The following is a 19,014-nucleotide window of genomic DNA, read 5'->3' as shown; positions in this document are numbered from 1 at the left end:
GTCAGTAGTGTTCCAGAGAATCATCAGGTGTTTCGGCGCCTTACCCACTAGACACCTTCCTCTCTGGCGGCCCGTCTTGGATGATCAGTCCAAGACCAGTGTCTTATAGCCAATCGCTAAATCTTACTGGACCGAATCGGCACACACTATGGTTGCGTTTCGGTAGAGAACCCTACATTCCCTTCTTCTACAACCCACCCCGAGCCAACTCTTTATTAAGAAAACTGCCAATCAGTGTGCAAGCGTGTTGATGCATAATGTACTGGTGCTTGAATGGTGCTAATCACCCATAGAAAATCGGGCTCCAATTAAGGCCTGTAAGCCCCAGGCCACCTTCCCTGCGTGCTGTCCAAGTGGACCCAGGGGGGCTGGATACTTACCGCCCTCCCTAAGCAGCCCTTTGTTAACTCCGCAAGGTTTCCAAGCTGCCTGGAAAAGGCCCGTGAGAAACGTCTACCAACTCGGGCCCTTCGTCAGAAAACCACCTTCTACCACCTCAAACCAAGGATACCTGCCCCGGGACAAAGGCTAGGCCCCAACAGTCCCTCTCGGGAGAAGAGGCCAGACTGGCGGATGCACATTCCTGTACACCAAGCTTCTACCAGCCCATCTACCTGGAAATCAAACCATCACTAACAACGTTGTTAATAGTGTTCTTACCTTCACAATCTTTACTTCCTGGCCTGCGGGTTAGGGTTAAGGGAATGAAAAATCCAAGATCAGGGACCCTAAGGTCCCTGAAATGGTTGTGCACGGTCCAGCCTTCTACTGACCACTAAAAGCGGCCCAGGTCCAAAGATAGCCAACAACGTTACCATGTCCTGCTAGTGCCATTATATTTATAATAAATTTCATTCTTTTTTATTTTATTATTGTATAAGCCAGATAAGTATGTATCATCACATCAGTTTATTTATTTATTTACTATATTATATTAACCATTTATGTTATTTAACCCACACTATATTTTATATAGCCACTCATCATTTTTTTCTCTGTTTTTTGCAGGAATCCAGGGTTACGTCCACGAGGGGTACGCCAGGCCGGGCTGGATCCACGCGGGGTGCGGAGTCGAGGGTTGACCCATCTGGACCCCAGGTAAGAGGGGTAGGTTTTAGGTAGGGTTTTGTGGTGGGGGTTAGCATGATGAGAGGGCTGTAGACCCCCTGGTGACATTGCCAGGGGTGTCTGGGTAGGTTTAGGGGTGATGTGGGTATGTTTATATATTTACTAGCCAGGGGTATCTGGGTAGGTTTAGGTGTGGGGTGGGTATGTCTATATATTTATTAGCCAGGGGTATCTGGGTAGGTTTAGGTGTGATGTGGGTATGTCTATATACTTATTAGTCAGGGGTATCTGGGTAGGTTTAGGCGTGATACGGGTGTGTCCATATCATCATGACGGTAAGTACAGAGAAGGATAATAATTTAGGCCTCATTAAGGCCTCTCGGGTACACCGTGTCCAAGCGTCTGATCCAGGTGCTTTCTGCCCTAAGTCTCTCCTTTAGGGACCACGCTGGATCAGACTGGAGTGCGGTGATTCTGAACGAGGACAACCCGTGGGCCAGAAAGTGTTGAACGAGGTGTCGGCGCTTATCAACGGCATGCAAAATGTTGTGTGCATGTTGATAAGCCCGAACACGGAGTTCATTTTTCGTTTGGCCAACGTATTGTCTCCTGCATCTTGAACAGAAAGCCAGGTACACGCAGTTAGACGATTCATGGGTCAGAGGTGCAGGGATCTTAAACATCCTTTTGTTAAATCTGCTCATTACCCATTTTGTCTGTACAAAGTATTTGCAGCGACCAACGCGACCCTGGGGTTTGAGAGTGTTTAATTTACTCTGGACCAATATGTCCTTGAGATTTTCATTGCGTTTGTAGGCCGCAATTGGCCTGTGGTGCTGGAGATACTTTGTGGGTCCCAAAAATTTGAGAAAATTTTCTTTGATGGCCAAGTTAAGAGAAACACACTGTTTGGAGTAAAGTGCCGTTAGAGGGATAATCTTATGTCTATTGTGTGTCTATTCTGTGTGTTGTTTTTTTGGCTCATCAAAATGTTTTAATATATTTTTCAGGAAGGATCTCCCATAGCCACGGTACCTAAGTGCCTGGAACAGGGTCCGTGTGGCTTCCTGGAACGAGCTGGGCTGTGAGCAGATTCTTTTAAATCTTAATAGCTGTGATTTAATAATTCCCTTAAAAGTGTGTTTTGGATGAAAACTATCCCTATGCAGCAGGGAATGCGTGTCGGTCTCCTTAAAGTAGACCTTAAAGTCAAGGTGACCCGTTTCTGCGAACCTTGGCCCCTTGTATGACACGACATCCAAAAAGTTGACCTCTGACCTGTCTATACTGTGCTTAACTGTAATGGATTCCTGGTGTGTGTTTAGATGCGAGATGAAAGCGAGAAAGTCCTCCATCGAATGGGTCCAAACTCCCCAGATGTCATCCAAGAAACGATAATACGCAAACGGTTTCAAGGCGGAGGAAGCGAGGGCCGTTTGCTCCCAATCCGCCATGAAAATGTTGGCGTATGACGGCGCAAACTTTTTCCCCATGGCCGTTCCCTTGACCTGTAAGTAGAATTTAGAATCAAATTCGAAATCGTTTTTCGTGAGGTTTATTTCCAATAATTTAATGAGATATTCGTCCGGTCTATGGGGGTCAGGATATTTTTGCATGAAATTTTTGACTGCCCTTAGGCCAGTGGGGGTGTCAATATTGGTGTACAAACTGTCTATGTCGATGGTAAACAGAAAGGAATTGGCTGGAATTTTAAGTTTGCTTATTTTTGAAATGAAATCGTATGTGTCTTTAAGGTAACTTGGATGCCTGGTCGAGAGAGGGTTCAGGAAGTATTCGATGTACTCCGCGGTGCAGTACGTTTCACTATTGCAGTCGGAAACTATTGGGCGGCCGGGTGGAACTATAAAGGGCACGCTCCACTTTTCTGGTTCCTTGTGGATTTTTGGTAATAAATAGAAAATTCTCGGCCTGGGTGGGCCCTCACCCATCAGGTATTGCTTTTGTTTGTTGTTTATGATTTTCTTGTGCACCATATCTTCTAAAATACCTCTTACTTCCTTTTCAGTCTCTGGGAAGATTGGATCCTCGAGTGGACGGTAATGCTCACTTACTGCCAGCTGTCTAAGGCCCTCCCCTATATAATGTGCCCTATCTTGAATGACTGTAGCGTTGCCTTTATCGGCGGGTTTGATGACAATACTGTTGTTTTCACGTAGCTCTTTTAGGGCTTTCTTTTCCCCAGTAGTGAGGTTGGGGGTTCTGCCGATGCCCCAATGAAGGCTCTTAAAGGCGTAATTATCAGCTTTAATGGTTTTGCCGATTTCTTTTGGCAGGCTGGACAGTGGGGGCTCCCAACCAGATGGGTGGGTGAAAGGAACCTTATCTTTATGGTTCTTTTTGCCCTCAAAATATGATTCCAGCTTGAGCCTGCGGTGGTAAGATTGTATGTCAGCCAAGAGTTCTTTTTTTAGGCATTTGGGAGGGGTGGGAATGAAAGAGAGTCCCTTTTCTAAGACAGAGGTTTGGTCTTGTGTTAAGGTAAGTGATTTTGATAGATTCACAATGAGTTTCTTAGAACCACATTTTGGGCTTTTGGGCATTAGAAGTTTAAATGTTCCATCCAGTGGGAAAACAGTGTCTTTGCCGTAGCCGGCCTCCAATGGACACCGTCATTTTCCACTCGGAAGTGTGTCGCTGCCAGAAGGGGGATGAAATTCATATTTTTACTGATGAAGTGATTCATGTGCTCTATCATCTCCCGTTCGGCCAGCGGTAGTGCTCTGGAAAAGTTAATTAGTGGCACTATTACAGCTGTGTGTGGTAGGTACTTTCTCGCTGTTTGATAGGCTTTTTTAATCTCTGCGATGGCTCTCAATTTGTGCCTTTGTTTCCAGTTGTTTATCCCAAAGGCCAGGATGATGTGATCTGGGACCACAGAGACCGTAGCCTTTTCCAACAGGTTGCTCGCGTGTTGGAATTTTGCCCCCGGGAAACAGTCAATCTGGAGGTCAGGATCATCATGTTGGGGGAACCTTGACAGGTTAGAGTCACCAATTATGACTGTTTTCTTTTTAATTGTCAAGCTCCAATCTATAAATTTTCTGTTTGTGCTAATATGACGTAGCGGGCGGTTCAGGGAGCTAGAAGCAGGACTATCGGCAGCCGTGGGTGATGTCACGGTCTGTGATGACGTTACTGGAGGCAGTATTGCTTGTCGTGCCGATGGTGACTCAACTGTATCTAGATCAATCAATGATGTCTGTTTTAAAGCACTAGATTCACCCTGCTCTACCCGCTTTGGGTTTGGGCCTGCCAGAGGTTCAAGTTCTTTAAGGAACAATGAAAGAGGTGAGGGTGATCTTTGAGGGCGATTTGGGCCATCAGATTCCGGTACAGCCTCTTCCCTTCGTGGAGTGGACGCCATATTGTTAACCCGTGGGTCCACCTCCCGAAGTGGGGAAGTCCCAACAGAGAGTTCCATCACAGGGTTTTCGTGACAGCTCTGTGGAGATGGAGTCTGATCAGAGATTTCCGCCCCGATTATGTCGTGGCGGCTCTGAGGCACCGAGACGGTGGAAGAGTTTTCCGCCACCCGTGATAGGTGACGGCTCTTATGTGTCTTTTTTCTCTGCTCTATAGGTTCCAGAGCCCCAGCCTGTATGGGCTGAAGGGCTTCGTGGAGGTCCTGGGGAGGGGCTTCGTCCTCAAAAGACCAGTCCCCTCTGGCTGGAGGGGGTGTGACAGCGCGCTGCTGCGGGCAGAGTGTAGGAGAGGTTTGTACTGACACGTTTTGGTGGCTAACATTTTCTTTTACAGGGTTGGCACTAACGGGGGGTTAGGGTTAGGGTTAGGGTTAGGGTTAGGGGAATGAAATCCAGGATCCGAATCCCGAAGGATTCGGAAACGGTTATGCACTGTCCAGAGTTGTACTGGCCGCCACGAGTCTCACACATACAGCCAAATCACACACGACAGCCAACACTTTATCGAAGAAAGCCAGCGCATGGTCAAGACATTTTTGTGGTCACTGTAAAAAATCCCAGCTAGGGCTATGATGACCCGGGCTATTTCAGGGAGGGGTATGTGCCAAAAAACAGGGGTAGGTTTTAGTGCGTGTCAGGTAAGGGGCATATTCTAATTAATCTCGACGTCTGTATGGACGGAGAAAAATAAATAAACATTGCGCTCAGACGCATCACACCCTCAAATGATGCCGGCTGCTTATTTATTAATAATTTTATTTGCCATATTATGACCTAAAATAGGTCTGTCTCAACGTCTATGTGGACGGAGAAAAATAAACCATGTGCTCGGACGCATCACACCCACAAATGATGCCGGCAGTTTATTTATAATATATATTTATATAAGTTTTCGGGCATATCGCGACGTTTCGGCTATTTATCTAGCCTTCTTCAGGCGAGCCCGAATGGCAAAAGGGAATTTGACCCTGTCCCCTCCAGCTTATATAGGCTAGGAGGGCGGGGCCCCTCACCCAGCGACCAATCCCCACGTTCAGCATTGTATAATGCTTCATAAACTGTTTTTAGCACAAACTGATGTTGTTTTTAATTTTTTACAGGGTCCCGTCGAATAATCTGGAGCAGCAGGCACTTACAACGGGTAAGTAGGCACCTTCGTGTACAATTCAGGTAAGTATGTGGTCAACACGAGGTCCAGACGCCTCGGCACGGGCTGAGTTAGGGGAATGAAATCCAGGATCCGAATCCCGAAGGATTCGGAAACGGTTATGCACTGTCCAGAGTTGTACTGGCCGCCACGAGTCTCACACATACAGCCAAATCACACACGACAGCCAACACTTTATCGAAGAAAGCCAGCGCATGGTCAAGACATTTTTGTGGTCACTGTAAAAAATCCCAGCTAGGGCTATGATGACCCGGGCTATTTCAGGGAGGGGTATGTGCCAAAAAACAGGGGTAGGTTTTAGTGCGTGTCAGGTAAGGGGCATATTCTAATTAATCTCGACGTCTGTATGGACGGAGAAAAATAAATAAACATTGCGCTCAGACGCATCACACCCTCAAATGATGCCGGCTGCTTATTTATTAATAATTTTATTTGCCATATTATGACCTAAAATAGGTCTGTCTCAACGTCTATGTGGACGGAGAAAAATAAACCATGTGCTCGGACGCATCACACCCACAAATGATGCCGGCAGTTTATTTATAATATATATTTATATAAGTTTTCGGGCATATCGCGACGTTTCGGCTATTTATCTAGCCTTCTTCAGGCGAGCCCGAATGGCAAAAGGGAATTTGACCCTGTCCCCTCCAGCTTATATAGGCTAGGAGGGCGGGGCCCCTCACCCAGCGACCAATCCCCACGTTCAGCATTGTATAATGCTTCATAAACTGTTTTTAGCACAAACTGATGTTGTTTTTAATTTTTTACAGGGTCCCGTCGAATAATCTGGAGCAGCAGGCACTTACAACGGGTTAGGGTTAGGGTTAGGGTTAGGGTTAGGGTTAGGTTTTGAAAAAGGCCGCGCCTTCCCCCAGAAAAACCTCATCGGTTAATCCAGTTTGGAGTAGGAAGAACGCAGAAGTGCACGGGCCGGCGCATGTTTTTGATGAGGCTGCTCACCCCCTACCATTATCCCTAACTCCGGAATACGAAATCCACAACTTGATTTATTCTCCACCAGCGAATCTAACCACACCCCGAGGAGTTATGGCTCGATAATCCTGGCTGAGCATCGCATTCCCATGAGTCCCTTCTCCTTACTATTTCCAGGTTAGGGTTAGGGTTAGGGTTAGGGTTTAGGGTTAGGGTTAGGGTTAGGGTTAGGGTTAGGGTTAGGGTTTAGGGTTAGGGTTAGGGTTAGGGTTAGGGTTAGGGTTAGGGTTAGGGTTAGGGTTTAGGGTTAGGGTTAGGGTTAGGGGAATGAAAAATCCAAGATCAGGGACCCTAAGGTCCCTGAAATGGTTGTGCACGGTCCAGCCTTCTACTGACCACTAAAGGCGGCCCAGGTCCAAAGATAGCCAACAACGTTACCATGTCCTGCTAGTGCCATTATATGTATAATAAATTTCATTATTTTTTATTATAAGCCAGATAAGTATGTATCATCACATCAGTTTATTTATTTATTTACTATATTAACCATTTATGTTATTTAACCCACACTATATTTTATATAGCCACTCATCATTTTTTTCTCTGTTTTTTTGCAGGAATCCAGGGCTACGTCCACGAGGGGTACGCCAGGCCGGGCTGGATCCACGCGGGGTGCGGAGTCGAGGGTTGACCCATCTGGACCCCAGGTAAGAGGGGTAGGTTTTAGGTAGGGTTTTGTGGTGGGGGTTAGCATGATGAGAGGGCTGTAGACACCCTGGTGACATTGCCAGGGGTGTCTGGGTAGGTTTAGGGGTGATGTGGGTATGTTTATATATTTATTAGCCAGGGGTATCTGGGTAGGTTTAGGTGTGGGGTGGGTATGTCTATATATTTATATATTAGCCAGGGGTATCTGGGTAGGTTTAGGTGTGAGTGGGTATGTCTATATACTTATTAGTCAGGGGTATCTGGGTAGGTTTAGGCGTGATACGGGTGTGCCCAGATCATCATGACGGTAAGTACAGAGAAGGATAATAATCTAGGCCTCATTAAGGCCTCTCGGGTACACCGTGTCCAAGCGTCTGATCCAGGTGCTTTCTGCCCTGAGTCTCTCCTTTAGGGACCACGCTGGATCCGACTGGAGTGCGGTGATTCTGAACGAGGACAACCCGTGGGCCAGAAAGTGTTGAACGAGGTGTCGGCGCTTATCAACGGCATGCAAAATGTTGTGTGCATGTTGATAAGCCCGAACACGGAGTTCATTTTTCGTTTGGCCGACGTATTGTCTCCTGCATCTTGAACAGAAAGCCAGGTAAACGCAGTTAGACGATTCATGGGTCAGAGGTGCAGGGATCTTAAACATCCTTTTATTAAATCTGCTCATTACCCATTTTGTCTGTACAAAGTATTTGCAGCGACCAACGCGACCCTGGGGTTTGAGAGTGTTCAATTTACTCTGGACCAATATGTCCTTGAGATTTTCATTGCGTTTGTAGGCCGCAATTGGCCTGTGGTGCTGGAGATACTTTGTGGGTCCCAAAAATTTAAGAAAATTTTCTTTGATGGCCAAGTTAAGAGAAACACACTGTTTGGAATAAAGTGCCGTTAGAGGGATGATCTTATCTCTATTGTGTGTCTCTTCTGTATGTTGTTTTTTTGGCTCATCAAAATGTTTTAAAATCTTTTTCAGGAAGGATCTCCCATAGCCACGGTACCTAAGTGCCTGGAACAGGGTCCGTGTGGCTTCCTGGAACGAGCTGGGCTGTGAGCAGATTCTTTTAAATCTTAATAGCTGTGATTTAATAATACCCTTGAAAGTGTGTTTTGGATGAAAACTGTCCCTATGCAGCAGAGAATGCGTGTCGGTCTCTTTAAAGTAGACCTTGAAGTCCAGGTGACCCGTTTCTGCGAACCTTGGCCCCTTGTAAGACACAACATCCAAAAAGTTGACCTCTGACCTGTCTATACTGTGCTTAACTGTAATGGATTCCTGGTGTGTGTTTAGATGCGAGATGAAAGCGAGAAAGTCCTCCATCGAATGGGTCCAAACTCCCCAGATGTCATCCAAGAAACGATAATACGCAAACGGTTTCAAGGCGGAGGAAGCGAGGGCCGTTTGCTCCCAATCCGCCATGAAAATGTTGGCGTATGACGGCGCAAACTTTTTCCCCATGGCCGTTCCCTTGACCTGTAAGTAGAATTTAGAATCAAATTCGAAATCGTTTTTCGTGAGGTTTATTTCCAATAATTTAATGAGATATTCGTCCGGTCTATGGGGGTCAGGATATTTTTGCATGAAATTTTTGACTGCCCTTAGGCCAGTGGGGGTGTCAATATTGGTGTACAGGCTGTCTATGTCGATGGTAAACAGAAAGGAATTGGCTGGAATTTTAAGTTTGCTTATTTTTGAAATGAAATCGTATGTGTCTTTAAGGTAACTTGGATGCCTGGTCGAGAGAGGGTTCAGGAAGTATTCGATGTACTCTGCGGTGCAGTACGTTTCACTATTGCAGTCGGAAACTATTGGGCGGCCGGGTGGAACTATAAAGGGTACGCTCCACTTTTCTGGTTCCTTGTGGATTTTTGGCAACAAATAGAAAATTCTCGGCCTGGGTGGGCCCTCACCCATCAGGTACTGCTTTTGTTTGTTGTTTATGATTTTCTTGTGCACCATATCTTCTAAGATACCTCTTACTTCCTTTTCAGTCTCTGGGAAGATTGGATCCTCGAGTGGACGGTAATGCTCACTTACTGCCAGCTGTCTAAGGCCCTCCCCTATATAATGTGCCCTATCTTGAATGACTGTAGCGTTGCCTTTATCGGCGGGTTTGATGACAATACTATTGTTTTCACGTAGCTCTTTTAGGGCTTTCTTTTCCCCAGTAGTGAGGTTGGGGGTTCTGCCGATGCCCCAATGAAGGCTCTTAAAGGCGTAATTATCAGCTTTAATGGTTTTGCCGATTTCTTTTGGCAGGCTGGACAGTGGGGGCTCCCAACCAGATGGGTGGGTGAAAGGAACCTTATCTTTATGGTTCTTTTTGCCCTCAAAATATGATTCCAGCTTGAGCCTGCGATGGTAAGCTTGTATGTCAGCCAACAGTTCTTTTTTTAGGCATTTGGGAGGGGTGGGAATGAAAGAGAGTCCCTTCTCTAAGACAGAGGTTTGGTCTTGTGTTAAGGTAAGTGATTTTGATAGATTCACAATGAGTTTCTTAGAACCACATTTTGGGCTTTTGGGCATTAGAAGTTTAAATGTTCCATCCAGTGGGAAAACAGTGTCTTTGCCGTAGCCGGCCTCCAATGGACACCGTCATTCTCCACTCGGAAGTGTGTCGCTGCCAGAAGGGGGATGAAATTCATATTTTTACTGATGAAGTGATTCATGTGCTCTATCATCTCCCGTTCGGCCAGCGGTAGTGCTCTGGAAAAGTTAATTAGTGGCACTATTACAGCTGTGTGTGGCAGGTACTTTCTCGCTGTTTGATAGGCTTTTTTAATCTCTGCGATGGCTCTCAATTTGTGCCTTTGTTTTCTATTGTTTATCCCAAAGGCTAGGATGATGTGATCTGGGACCACAGAGACCGTAGCCTTTTCCAACAGGTTGCTCGCGTGTTGGAATTTTGCCCCCGGGAAGCAGTCAATCTGGAGGTCAGGATCATCATGTTGGGGGAACCTTGACAGGTTAGAGTCACCAATTATGACTGTTTTCTTTTTAATTGTCAAGCTCCAATCTATAAATTTTCTGTTTGTGCTAATATGACGTAGCGGGCGGTTCAGGGAGCTAGAAGCAGGACTATCGGCAGCCGTGGGTGATGTCACGGTCTGTGATGCCGTTACTGGAGGCAGTATTGCTTGTCGTGCCGATGGTGACTCAACTGTATCTAGATCAATCAATGATGTCTGTTTTAAAGCACCAGTTTCACCCTGCTCAACCCGCTTTGGGTTTGGGCCTGCCAGAGGTTCAAGTTCTTTAAGGAACAATGAAAGAGGTGAGGGTGATCTTTGAGGGCGATTTGGGCCATCAGATTCCGGTACAGCTTCTTCCCTTCGTGGAGTGGACGCCATATTGTTAACCCGTGGGTCCACCTCCCGAAGTGGGGAAGTCCCAACAGAGAGTTCCATCACAGGGTTTTCGTGACAGCTCTGTGGAGATGGAGTCTGATCAGAGATTTCCGCCCCGATTATGTCGTGGCGGCTCTGAAGCACCGAGACGGTGGAAGAGTTTTCCGCCACCCGTGATAGGTGACGGCTCTTATGTGTCTTTTTTCTCTGCTCTATAGGTTCCAGAGCCCCAGCCTGTATGGGCTGAAGGGCTTCGTGGAGGTCCTGAGGAGGTGCTTCGTCCTCAAAAGACCAGTCCCCTCTGGCTGGAGGGGGTGTGACAGCGCGCTGCTGCGGGCAGAGTGTAGGAGAGGTTTGTACTGACACGTTTTGGTGGCTAACATTTTCTTTTACAGGGTTGGCACTAACGGGGGGACGGTCTGAAGGTTGCGGTCGAGTCTGTGAAAGAGCCCGACTGGTGGAAGCGACCACTGAGGCGTAAGTGCGAGGGGGTTCGCTCGCTGGAGGCTCTGCTTCGACATTCTGTGTCGAAGTGTCACCGTTAGGCGGAAGTTCCGCTGTAATTAGAGCTTCCGCCTGCTCAATGGCTTCAGCGCTAACTCTGCCTCTGTAATTTCTGTTAGCCCAGTGTGAGGCCACTTCAAAGGCTTCGGACCAGTCATCTCGATTGGTCTGGGTGCGGATTTTTTCGAGAGTTAATTCGATGGTAGATTCATAATGTTGTTCCAGAATTAACTGCGTGGTGTAGCACCAATTTTTTGCATTGCCCTGTAACAATTGTGCCACGCGTTCGTTGGTAAATGCTGGTCTCACTGTCTCAATGAGGAGATCGGTCAAATCAGAGAACGTGATAGGTAGATTATTTTCCACCTTTGTAGTGACATTCTTTAGATGGTGTATGAGACGGATGAGCTCATAGAAAAGCTTAATGGTTTTCTTTAATTGTGGTGGTGCCGGTGTAAAATCTGGGTTTTGTCTCATCTGTTTTTGAGCTCTAAAATGCCCTTGTTTTGTCCCATTTGTTTTTTTAGGTGGGGAGTGTTGTCGCTGGATGTTCCTACTGGTGGGATAACGAGGAGTGTTAACCCGAGGTGGAACAAAATTTCGAGACTGACCACCGTAATTACGGAAGGGGACCGTTCTGGGTCCCTGGTGGTACTGGGCAGGGAAACGTGTGGGGGGTCCAGTCCTGGACGCCTCCCTAAGGTTAAGTCCAGAAGCCTCTGGAAAACCATTAAAATTTGTGAAATCCCTATTTTTTTGTCTCTTTCCCCTTTTCTGTTTTTTATTTCTTTTCTGGGACTGTGGAGCGGTATTGTATGGTCTCCTGTATGGGAAACTACGCTCGTCGACATAAGGGCGTGATGGTGTGTGCATGGGTGGATGGTTGTGGTCTCTAAAATTTGGTGTGACACTAACGTGTCTCACTCTGAGACGGGGGGCATTTCTCTGTCTCAGACGGCCCCGAAAATTATCCATGATAGCAATATATAAAGAACTTTTTTTGGTGGGGTTTTTTTATTTTTTTGTTTATTTTTTTGTATTTTTTGTGTTTTTTTGTAGAAATAGGAACAGTTAGAACAAATAAAAATTAAAATGAAATAAAGAATCAAAAAGAAAAAACAAAATGGCCAAGTGTTCAAGTCCTTCGCGACGTTTCGGTAAACAAATAATACCTTCTTCAGGCTAGACTTGAACTATATATTTAATATAACAAATAAAATAATAAAGAAATATATGAGACTTCAATATATATCTATATAAAAAATCACATGTATAAACTATAATATGTACAGAATATAATGTGTATATAAATATATATATTTTCTACTCAATATATTTCTAATAAAGACTCAACAAGGTGTGAATGATAACTCTTAGTTGGTTTGCGGAGGAAGAGCGGTAAGGCTGCGACCGTCTGCTGTCAGAACACGAGAGAACTGATGAGCGCGCCTGAATGCGCGCCCCCTTTATATAGGCTCGTGCTGGAGCAGAAGGGAAGACCAAATATGGATTAAAAGCCCTTCTGAACAGGATAAAATTAGTAAAGGACAGCGAAAGGTAAGTATATAGTGGTTAGAACAAATATATGATATAATTAATAAATAAAGTTTAGAATAAGAGTGGGATATTATTTTATATTATGACTGGAGAGAGGGACGACATCGGATGACGTCATCTCCACGGCGACAGTGGTACATTAAAACCATGTTATAAATGGTCCAAATGGTCGGTAAGTATTCTGAAAATGAGGATTTATGACTAAAATATTTTTTATTTTCCATCTGTAAAAAGAGTATGGACGAAATAAATTTGCAATGTATGTTTTTGCAAGTGGATTCGGCGACGACATCGTTTTTTCGACCGGGACGACATCGTTTTTTCGACCGGGACGACATCGTTTTGCGCGGGACGATATCGTTTTGCGCGGGACGACATCGTTTTGCGCGGGACGATATCGTTTTGCGCGGGACGATATCGTTTTATAATATAAAACCCACAAAGTCGCTAAAAAACAGTCATAAACATCCCAGAAAATTCTGAAAACAAGGATTTATAATTGAAATGTACCACAAAACATATTATTAAAAATAGATGTGGTGAACAATATGTGGAAATGTACATTTAGAACCCTGTTTTTCTTTTCTTGAACTAGTGTTGTCAAAAACAGTCAGATTAACTGACCGAAATATTAAATGACAAATATATTTTATAACATGTTTTCCTATGTTGTGATAAGGAAAATAGTGTTTCAACATGATAAAAATTATCCTTCTCGATACCCACTCAATGTAATGGCAATGTATATGTATCTAATTCTATATGTGGATATATAATAATAGTAGCATATTGTTTTATTCCAGGAAACAGGACGCATACGGTATGGGCCATCATCGAGCCAGGGCCCACCAGAAGCTCAGAGGCGGCGGCGCGGGCTTGGTTAGGGGAATGAAAAATCCAAGATCAGGGACCCTAAGGTCCCTGAAATGGTTGTGCACGGTCCAGCCTTCTACTGACCACTAAAGGCGGCCCAGGTCCAAAGATAGCCAACAACGTTACCATGTCCTGCTAGTGCCATTATATGTATAATAAATTTCATTATTTTTTATTATAAGCCAGATAAGTATGTATCATCACATCAGTTTATTTATTTATTTACTATATTAACCATTTATGTTATTTAACCCACACTATATTTTATATAGCCACTCATCATTTTTTTCTCTGTTTTTTTGCAGGAATCCAGGGCTACGTCCACGAGGGGTACGCCAGGCCGGGCTGGATCCACGCGGGGTGCGGAGTCGAGGGTTGACCCATCTGGACCCCAGGTAAGAGGGGTAGGTTTTAGGTAGGGTTTTGTGGTGGGGGTTAGCATGATGAGAGGGCTGTAGACACCCTGGTGACATTGCCAGGGGTGTCTGGGTAGGTTTAGGGGTGATGTGGGTATGTTTATATATTTATTAGCCAGGGGTATCTGGGTAGGTTTAGGTGTGGGGTGGGTATGTCTATATATTTATATATTAGCCAGGGGTATCTGGGTAGGTTTAGGTGTGAGTGGGTATGTCTATATACTTATTAGTCAGGGGTATCTGGGTAGGTTTAGGCGTGATACGGGTGTGCCCAGATCATCATGACGGTAAGTACAGAGAAGGATAATAATCTAGGCCTCATTAAGGCCTCTCGGGTACACCGTGTCCAAGCGTCTGATCCAGGTGCTTTCTGCCCTGAGTCTCTCCTTTAGGGACCACGCTGGATCCGACTGGAGTGCGGTGATTCTGAACGAGGACAACCCGTGGGCCAGAAAGTGTTGAACGAGGTGTCGGCGCTTATCAACGGCATGCAAAATGTTGTGTGCATGTTGATAAGCCCGAACACGGAGTTCATTTTTCGTTTGGCCGACGTATTGTCTCCTGCATCTTGAACAGAAAGCCAGGTAAACGCAGTTAGACGATTCATGGGTCAGAGGTGCAGGGATCTTAAACATCCTTTTGTTAAATCTGCTCATTACCCATTTTGTCTGGGTTAGGGTTAGGGTTAGGGTTAGGGTTAGGGTTAGGGTTAGAGGGTTAGGGTTAGGGTTAGGGTTAGGGTTAGGGTTAGGGTTAGGGTTAGGGTTAGGGGTTAGGGTTAGGGTTAGGGGAATGAAAATCCAGGATCCGAATCCCGAAGGATTCGGAAACGGTTATGCACTGTCCAGAGTTGTACTGGCCGCCACGAGTCTCACACATACACCCAAATCATACACGACAGCCAACACTTATCGAGGAAAGCCAGCGCATGGTCAAGACATTTTTGTGGTCTCTGTAAAAAATCCCAGCTAGGGCTATGATGACCCGGGCTATTTCAGGGAGGGGTCTGTGCCAAAAAACAGGGGTAGGTTTTAGTGCGTGTTAGGTAAGGGGCATATTCGAATTAATCTCGACGTCTGTATGGACGGAGAAAAATAAATAAACATTGCGCTCAGACGCATCACACCCTCAAATGATGCCGGCTGCTTATTTATTAATAATTTTATTTGCCATATAATGACCTAAAATAGGTCTGTCTCAACGTCTGTATGGACGGAGAAAAATAAACCATGTGCTCGGACGCACCACACCCTCAAATGATGCCGGCAGTTTATTTTTTTAGGCTTATTTATATAAGTTTTCGGGCATATCGCGACGTTTCGGCTATTTATCTAGCCTTCTTCAGGCGAGCCCGAATGGCAAAAGGGAATTTGACCCTGTCCCCTCCAGCTTATATAGGCTAGGAGGGCGGGGCCCCTCACCCAGCGACCAATCCCCACGTTCAGCATTGTATAATGCGTCATAAACTGTTTTTAACACAAACTGATGTTGTTTTTAATTTTTTACAGGGTCCCATCGAATAATCTGGAACAGCAGGCACTTACAACGGGTAAGTAGGCACCTTCGTGTACAATTCAGGTAAGTATGTGGTCAACACGAGGTCCAGACGCCTCGGCACGGGCTGAGTTAGGGGAATGAAAATCCAGGATCCGAATCCCGAAGGATTCGGAAACGGTTATGCACTGTCCAGAGTTGTACTGGCCGCCACGAGTCTCACACATACACCCAAATCATACACGACAGCCAACACTTATCGAGGAAAGCCAGCGCATGGTCAAGACATTTTTGTGGTCTCTGTAAAAAATCCCAGCTAGGGCTATGATGACCCGGGCTATTTCAGGGAGGGGTCTGTGCCAAAAAACAGGGGTAGGTTTTAGTGCGTGTTAGGTAAGGGGCATATTCGAATTAATCTCGACGTCTGTATGGACGGAGAAAAATAAATAAACATTGCGCTCAGACGCATCACACCCTCAAATGATGCCGGCTGCTTATTTATTAATAATTTTATTTGCCATATAATGACCTAAAATAGGTCTGTCTCAACGTCTGTATGGACGGAGAAAAATAAACCATGTGCTCGGACGCACCACACCCTCAAATGATGCCGGCAGTTTATTTTTTTAGGCTTATTTATATAAGTTTTCGGGCATATCGCGACGTTTCGGCTATTTATCTAGCCTTCTTCAGGCGAGCCCGAATGGCAAAGGGGAATTTGACCCTGTCCCCTCCAGCTTATATAGGCTAGGAGGGCGGGGCCCCTCACCCAGCGACCAATCCCCACGTTCAGCATTGTATAATGCGTCATAAACTGTTTTTAACACAAACTGATGTTGTTTTTAATTTTTTACAGGGTCCCATCGAATAATCTGGAACAGCAGGCACTTACAACGGGTAAGTAGGCACCTTCGTGTACAATTCAGGTAAGTATGTGGTCAACACGAGGTCCAGACGCCTCGGCACGGGCTGAGTTAGGGGAATGAAAATCCAGGATCCGAATCCCGAAGGATTCGGAAACGGTTATGCACTGTCCAGAGTTGTACTGGCCGCCACGAGTCTCACACATACACCCAAATCATACACGACAGCCAACACTTATCGAGGAAAGCCAGCGCATGGTCAAGACATTTTTGTGGTCTCTGTAAAAAATCCCAGCTAGGGCTATGATGACCCGGGCTATTTCAGGGAGGGGTCTGTGCCAAAAAACAGGGGTAGGTTTTAGTGCGTGTTAGGTAAGGGGTTAGGGTTAGGGTTAGGGTTAGGGTTAGGGTTAGGGTTAGGTTAGGGTTAGGGTTAGGGTTAGGGTTAGGGTTAGGGTTAGGGTTAGGGTTAGGTTAGGGTTAGGGTTAGGGTTAGGGTTAGGGTTAGGGTTAGGGTTAGGGGAATGAAAATCCAGGATCCGAATCCCGAAGGATTCGGAAACGGTTATGCACTGTCCAGAGTTGTACTGGCCGCCACGAGTCTCACACATACACCTAAATCATACACGACAGCCAACACTCATCGAGGAAAGCCAGCGCATGGTCAAGACATTTTTGTGGTCACTGTAAAAAATCCCAGCTAGGGCTATGATGACCCGGGCTATTTCAGGGAGGGGTCTGCGCCAAAAAACAGGGGTAGGTTTTAGTGCGTGTTAGGTAAGGGGCATATTCTAATTAATCTCAACGTCTGCATGGACGGAGAAAAATAAATAAGCATTGCGCTCAGACGCATCACACCCTTAAATGATGCCGGCTGCTTATTTATTAATTGTTTTATTTGTCATATGTTGACCTAAAATAGGTCTAACTCAACGTCTGTATGGACGGAGAAAAATAAACCATGTGCTCGGACGCACCACACCCTCAAATGATGCCGGCAGTTTATTTTTTTAAGCTTATTTATATAAGTTTTCGGGCATATCGCGACGTTTCGGCTATTTATCTAGCCTTCTTCAGGCGAGCCCGAATGACAAAAGGGAATTTGACCCTGTCCCCTCCAGCTTATATAGGCTAGGAGGGCGGGGCCCCTCACCCAGCGACCAATTCCCACGTTCAGCATTGTATAATGCTTCATAAACTGTTTTTTAACACAAACTGATGTTTTTTAATTTTTTACAGGGTCCCGTCGAATAATCTGGAACAGCAGGCACTTACAACGGGTAAGTAGGCACCTTCGTGTACAATTCAGGTAAGTATGTGGTCAACACGAGGTCCAGACGCCTCGGCACGGGCTGAGTTAGGGGAATGAAAATCCAGGATCCGAATCCCGAAGGATTCGGAAACGGTTATGCACTGTCCAGAGTTGTACTGGCCGCCACGAGTCTCACACATACACCTAAATCATACACGACAGCCAACACTCATCGAGGAAAGCCAGCGCATGGTCAAGACATTTTTGTGGTCACTGTAAAAAATCCCAGCTAGGGCTATGATGACCCGGGCTATTTCAGGGAGGGGTCTGCGCCAAAAAACAGGGGTAGGTTTTAGTGCGTGTTAGGTAAGGGGCATATTCTAATTAATCTCAACGTCTGCATGGACGGAGAAAAATAAATAAGCATTGCGCTCAGACGCATCACACCCTTAAATGATGCCGGCTGCTTATTTATTAATTGTTTTATTTGTCATATGTTGACCTAAAATAGGTCTAACTCAACGTCTGTATGGACGGAGAAAAATAAACCATGTGCTCGGACGCACCACACCCTCAAATGATGCCGGCAGTTTATTTTTTTAAGCTTATTTATATAAGTTTTCGGGCATATCGCGACGTTTCGGCTATTTATCTAGCCTTCTTCAGGCGAGCCCGAATGACAAAAGGGAATTTGACCCTGTCCCCTCCAGCTTATATAGGCTAGGAGGGCGGGGCCCCTCACCCAGCGACCAATTCCCACGTTCAGCATTGTATAATGCTTCATAAACTGTTTTTTAACACAAACTGATGTTTTTTAATTTTTTACAGGGTCCCGTCGAATAATCTGGAACAGCAGGCACTTACAACGGGTAAGTAGGCACCTTCGTGTACAATTCAGGTAAGTATGTGGTCAACACGAGGTCCAGACGTCTCGGCACGGGCTGAGTTAGGGGAATGAAAATCCAGGATCCGAATCCCGAAGGATTCGGAAACGGTTATGCACTGTCCAGAGTTGTACTGGCCGCCACGAGTCTCACACATACACCTAAATCATACACGACAGCCAACACTCATCGAGGAAAGCCAGCGCATGGTCAAGACATTTTTGTGGTCACTGTAAAAAATCCCAGCTAGGGCTATGATGACCCGGGCTATTTCAGGGAGGGGTCTGCGCCAAAAAACAGGGGTAGGTTTTAGTGCGTGTTAGGTAAGGGGCATATTCTAATTAATCTCAACGTCTGCATGGACGGAGAAAAATAAATAAGCATTGCGCTCAGACGCATCACACCCTTAAATGATGCCGGCTGCTTATTTATTAATTGTTTTATTTGTCATATGTTGACCTAAAATAGGTCTAACTCAACGTCTGTATGGACGG

The 19,014-nt window shown here is 45.6% G+C and overlaps 3 long non-coding RNA genes across 18 annotated transcripts; all 3 read left to right on the top strand.

Annotated features, from left to right (window-relative positions):
- Window positions 1-716: 716 nt before the first annotated feature.
- Window positions 717-4,705, top strand: LOC137037983 (uncharacterized). 4 transcript variants are annotated; one of them, XR_010897336.1, is made up of 6 exons: window positions 717-1,098; window positions 1,497-1,700; window positions 2,079-2,152; window positions 2,394-2,578; window positions 2,823-4,069; window positions 4,669-4,705. It is a non-coding gene; the product is annotated as an uncharacterized lncRNA (long non-coding RNA). The 4 variants fall into 4 exon arrangements; XR_010897337.1 differs by lacking the exon at window positions 4,669-4,705 and having other exon boundaries at window positions 724-889; window positions 1,009-1,098; window positions 2,823-4,180; XR_010897338.1 differs by lacking the exon at window positions 4,669-4,705 and having other exon boundaries at window positions 729-1,098; window positions 2,823-3,020; window positions 3,095-4,179.
- A 2,227-nt stretch (window positions 4,706-6,932) lies between these two features.
- Window positions 6,933-11,932, top strand: LOC137038364 (uncharacterized). Of its 12 annotated transcripts, none has more exons than XR_010897473.1 (8): window positions 6,933-7,028; window positions 7,233-7,322; window positions 7,736-7,927; window positions 8,306-8,379; window positions 8,621-8,805; window positions 9,050-10,296; window positions 10,896-11,029; window positions 11,709-11,932. It is a non-coding gene; the product is annotated as an uncharacterized lncRNA (long non-coding RNA). The 12 variants fall into 12 exon arrangements; XR_010897472.1 differs by having other exon boundaries at window positions 7,724-7,927; XR_010897476.1 differs by having other exon boundaries at window positions 6,938-7,077.
- A 595-nt stretch (window positions 11,933-12,527) lies between these two features.
- On the top strand, window positions 12,528-14,654 carry LOC137037982 (uncharacterized). Of its 2 annotated transcripts, XR_010897334.1 has the most exons (5): window positions 12,528-12,738; window positions 12,831-12,910; window positions 13,542-13,712; window positions 13,917-14,006; window positions 14,408-14,654. It is a non-coding gene; the product is annotated as an uncharacterized lncRNA (long non-coding RNA). The 2 variants fall into 2 exon arrangements; XR_010897333.1 differs by having other exon boundaries at window positions 12,540-12,738; window positions 13,917-14,654.
- The last annotated feature ends 4,360 nt before the right edge of the window (window positions 14,655-19,014 follow it).

Source organism: Pseudorasbora parva, chromosome 13 (genome assembly GCF_024679245.1).
Source record: "Pseudorasbora parva isolate DD20220531a chromosome 13, ASM2467924v1, whole genome shotgun sequence".
NCBI lineage: Eukaryota > Metazoa > Chordata > Actinopteri > Cypriniformes > Gobionidae > Pseudorasbora > Pseudorasbora parva.
Note: the sequence above shows the minus strand (reverse complement) of the source record. Positions and strands in the feature narration are given on the sequence as shown.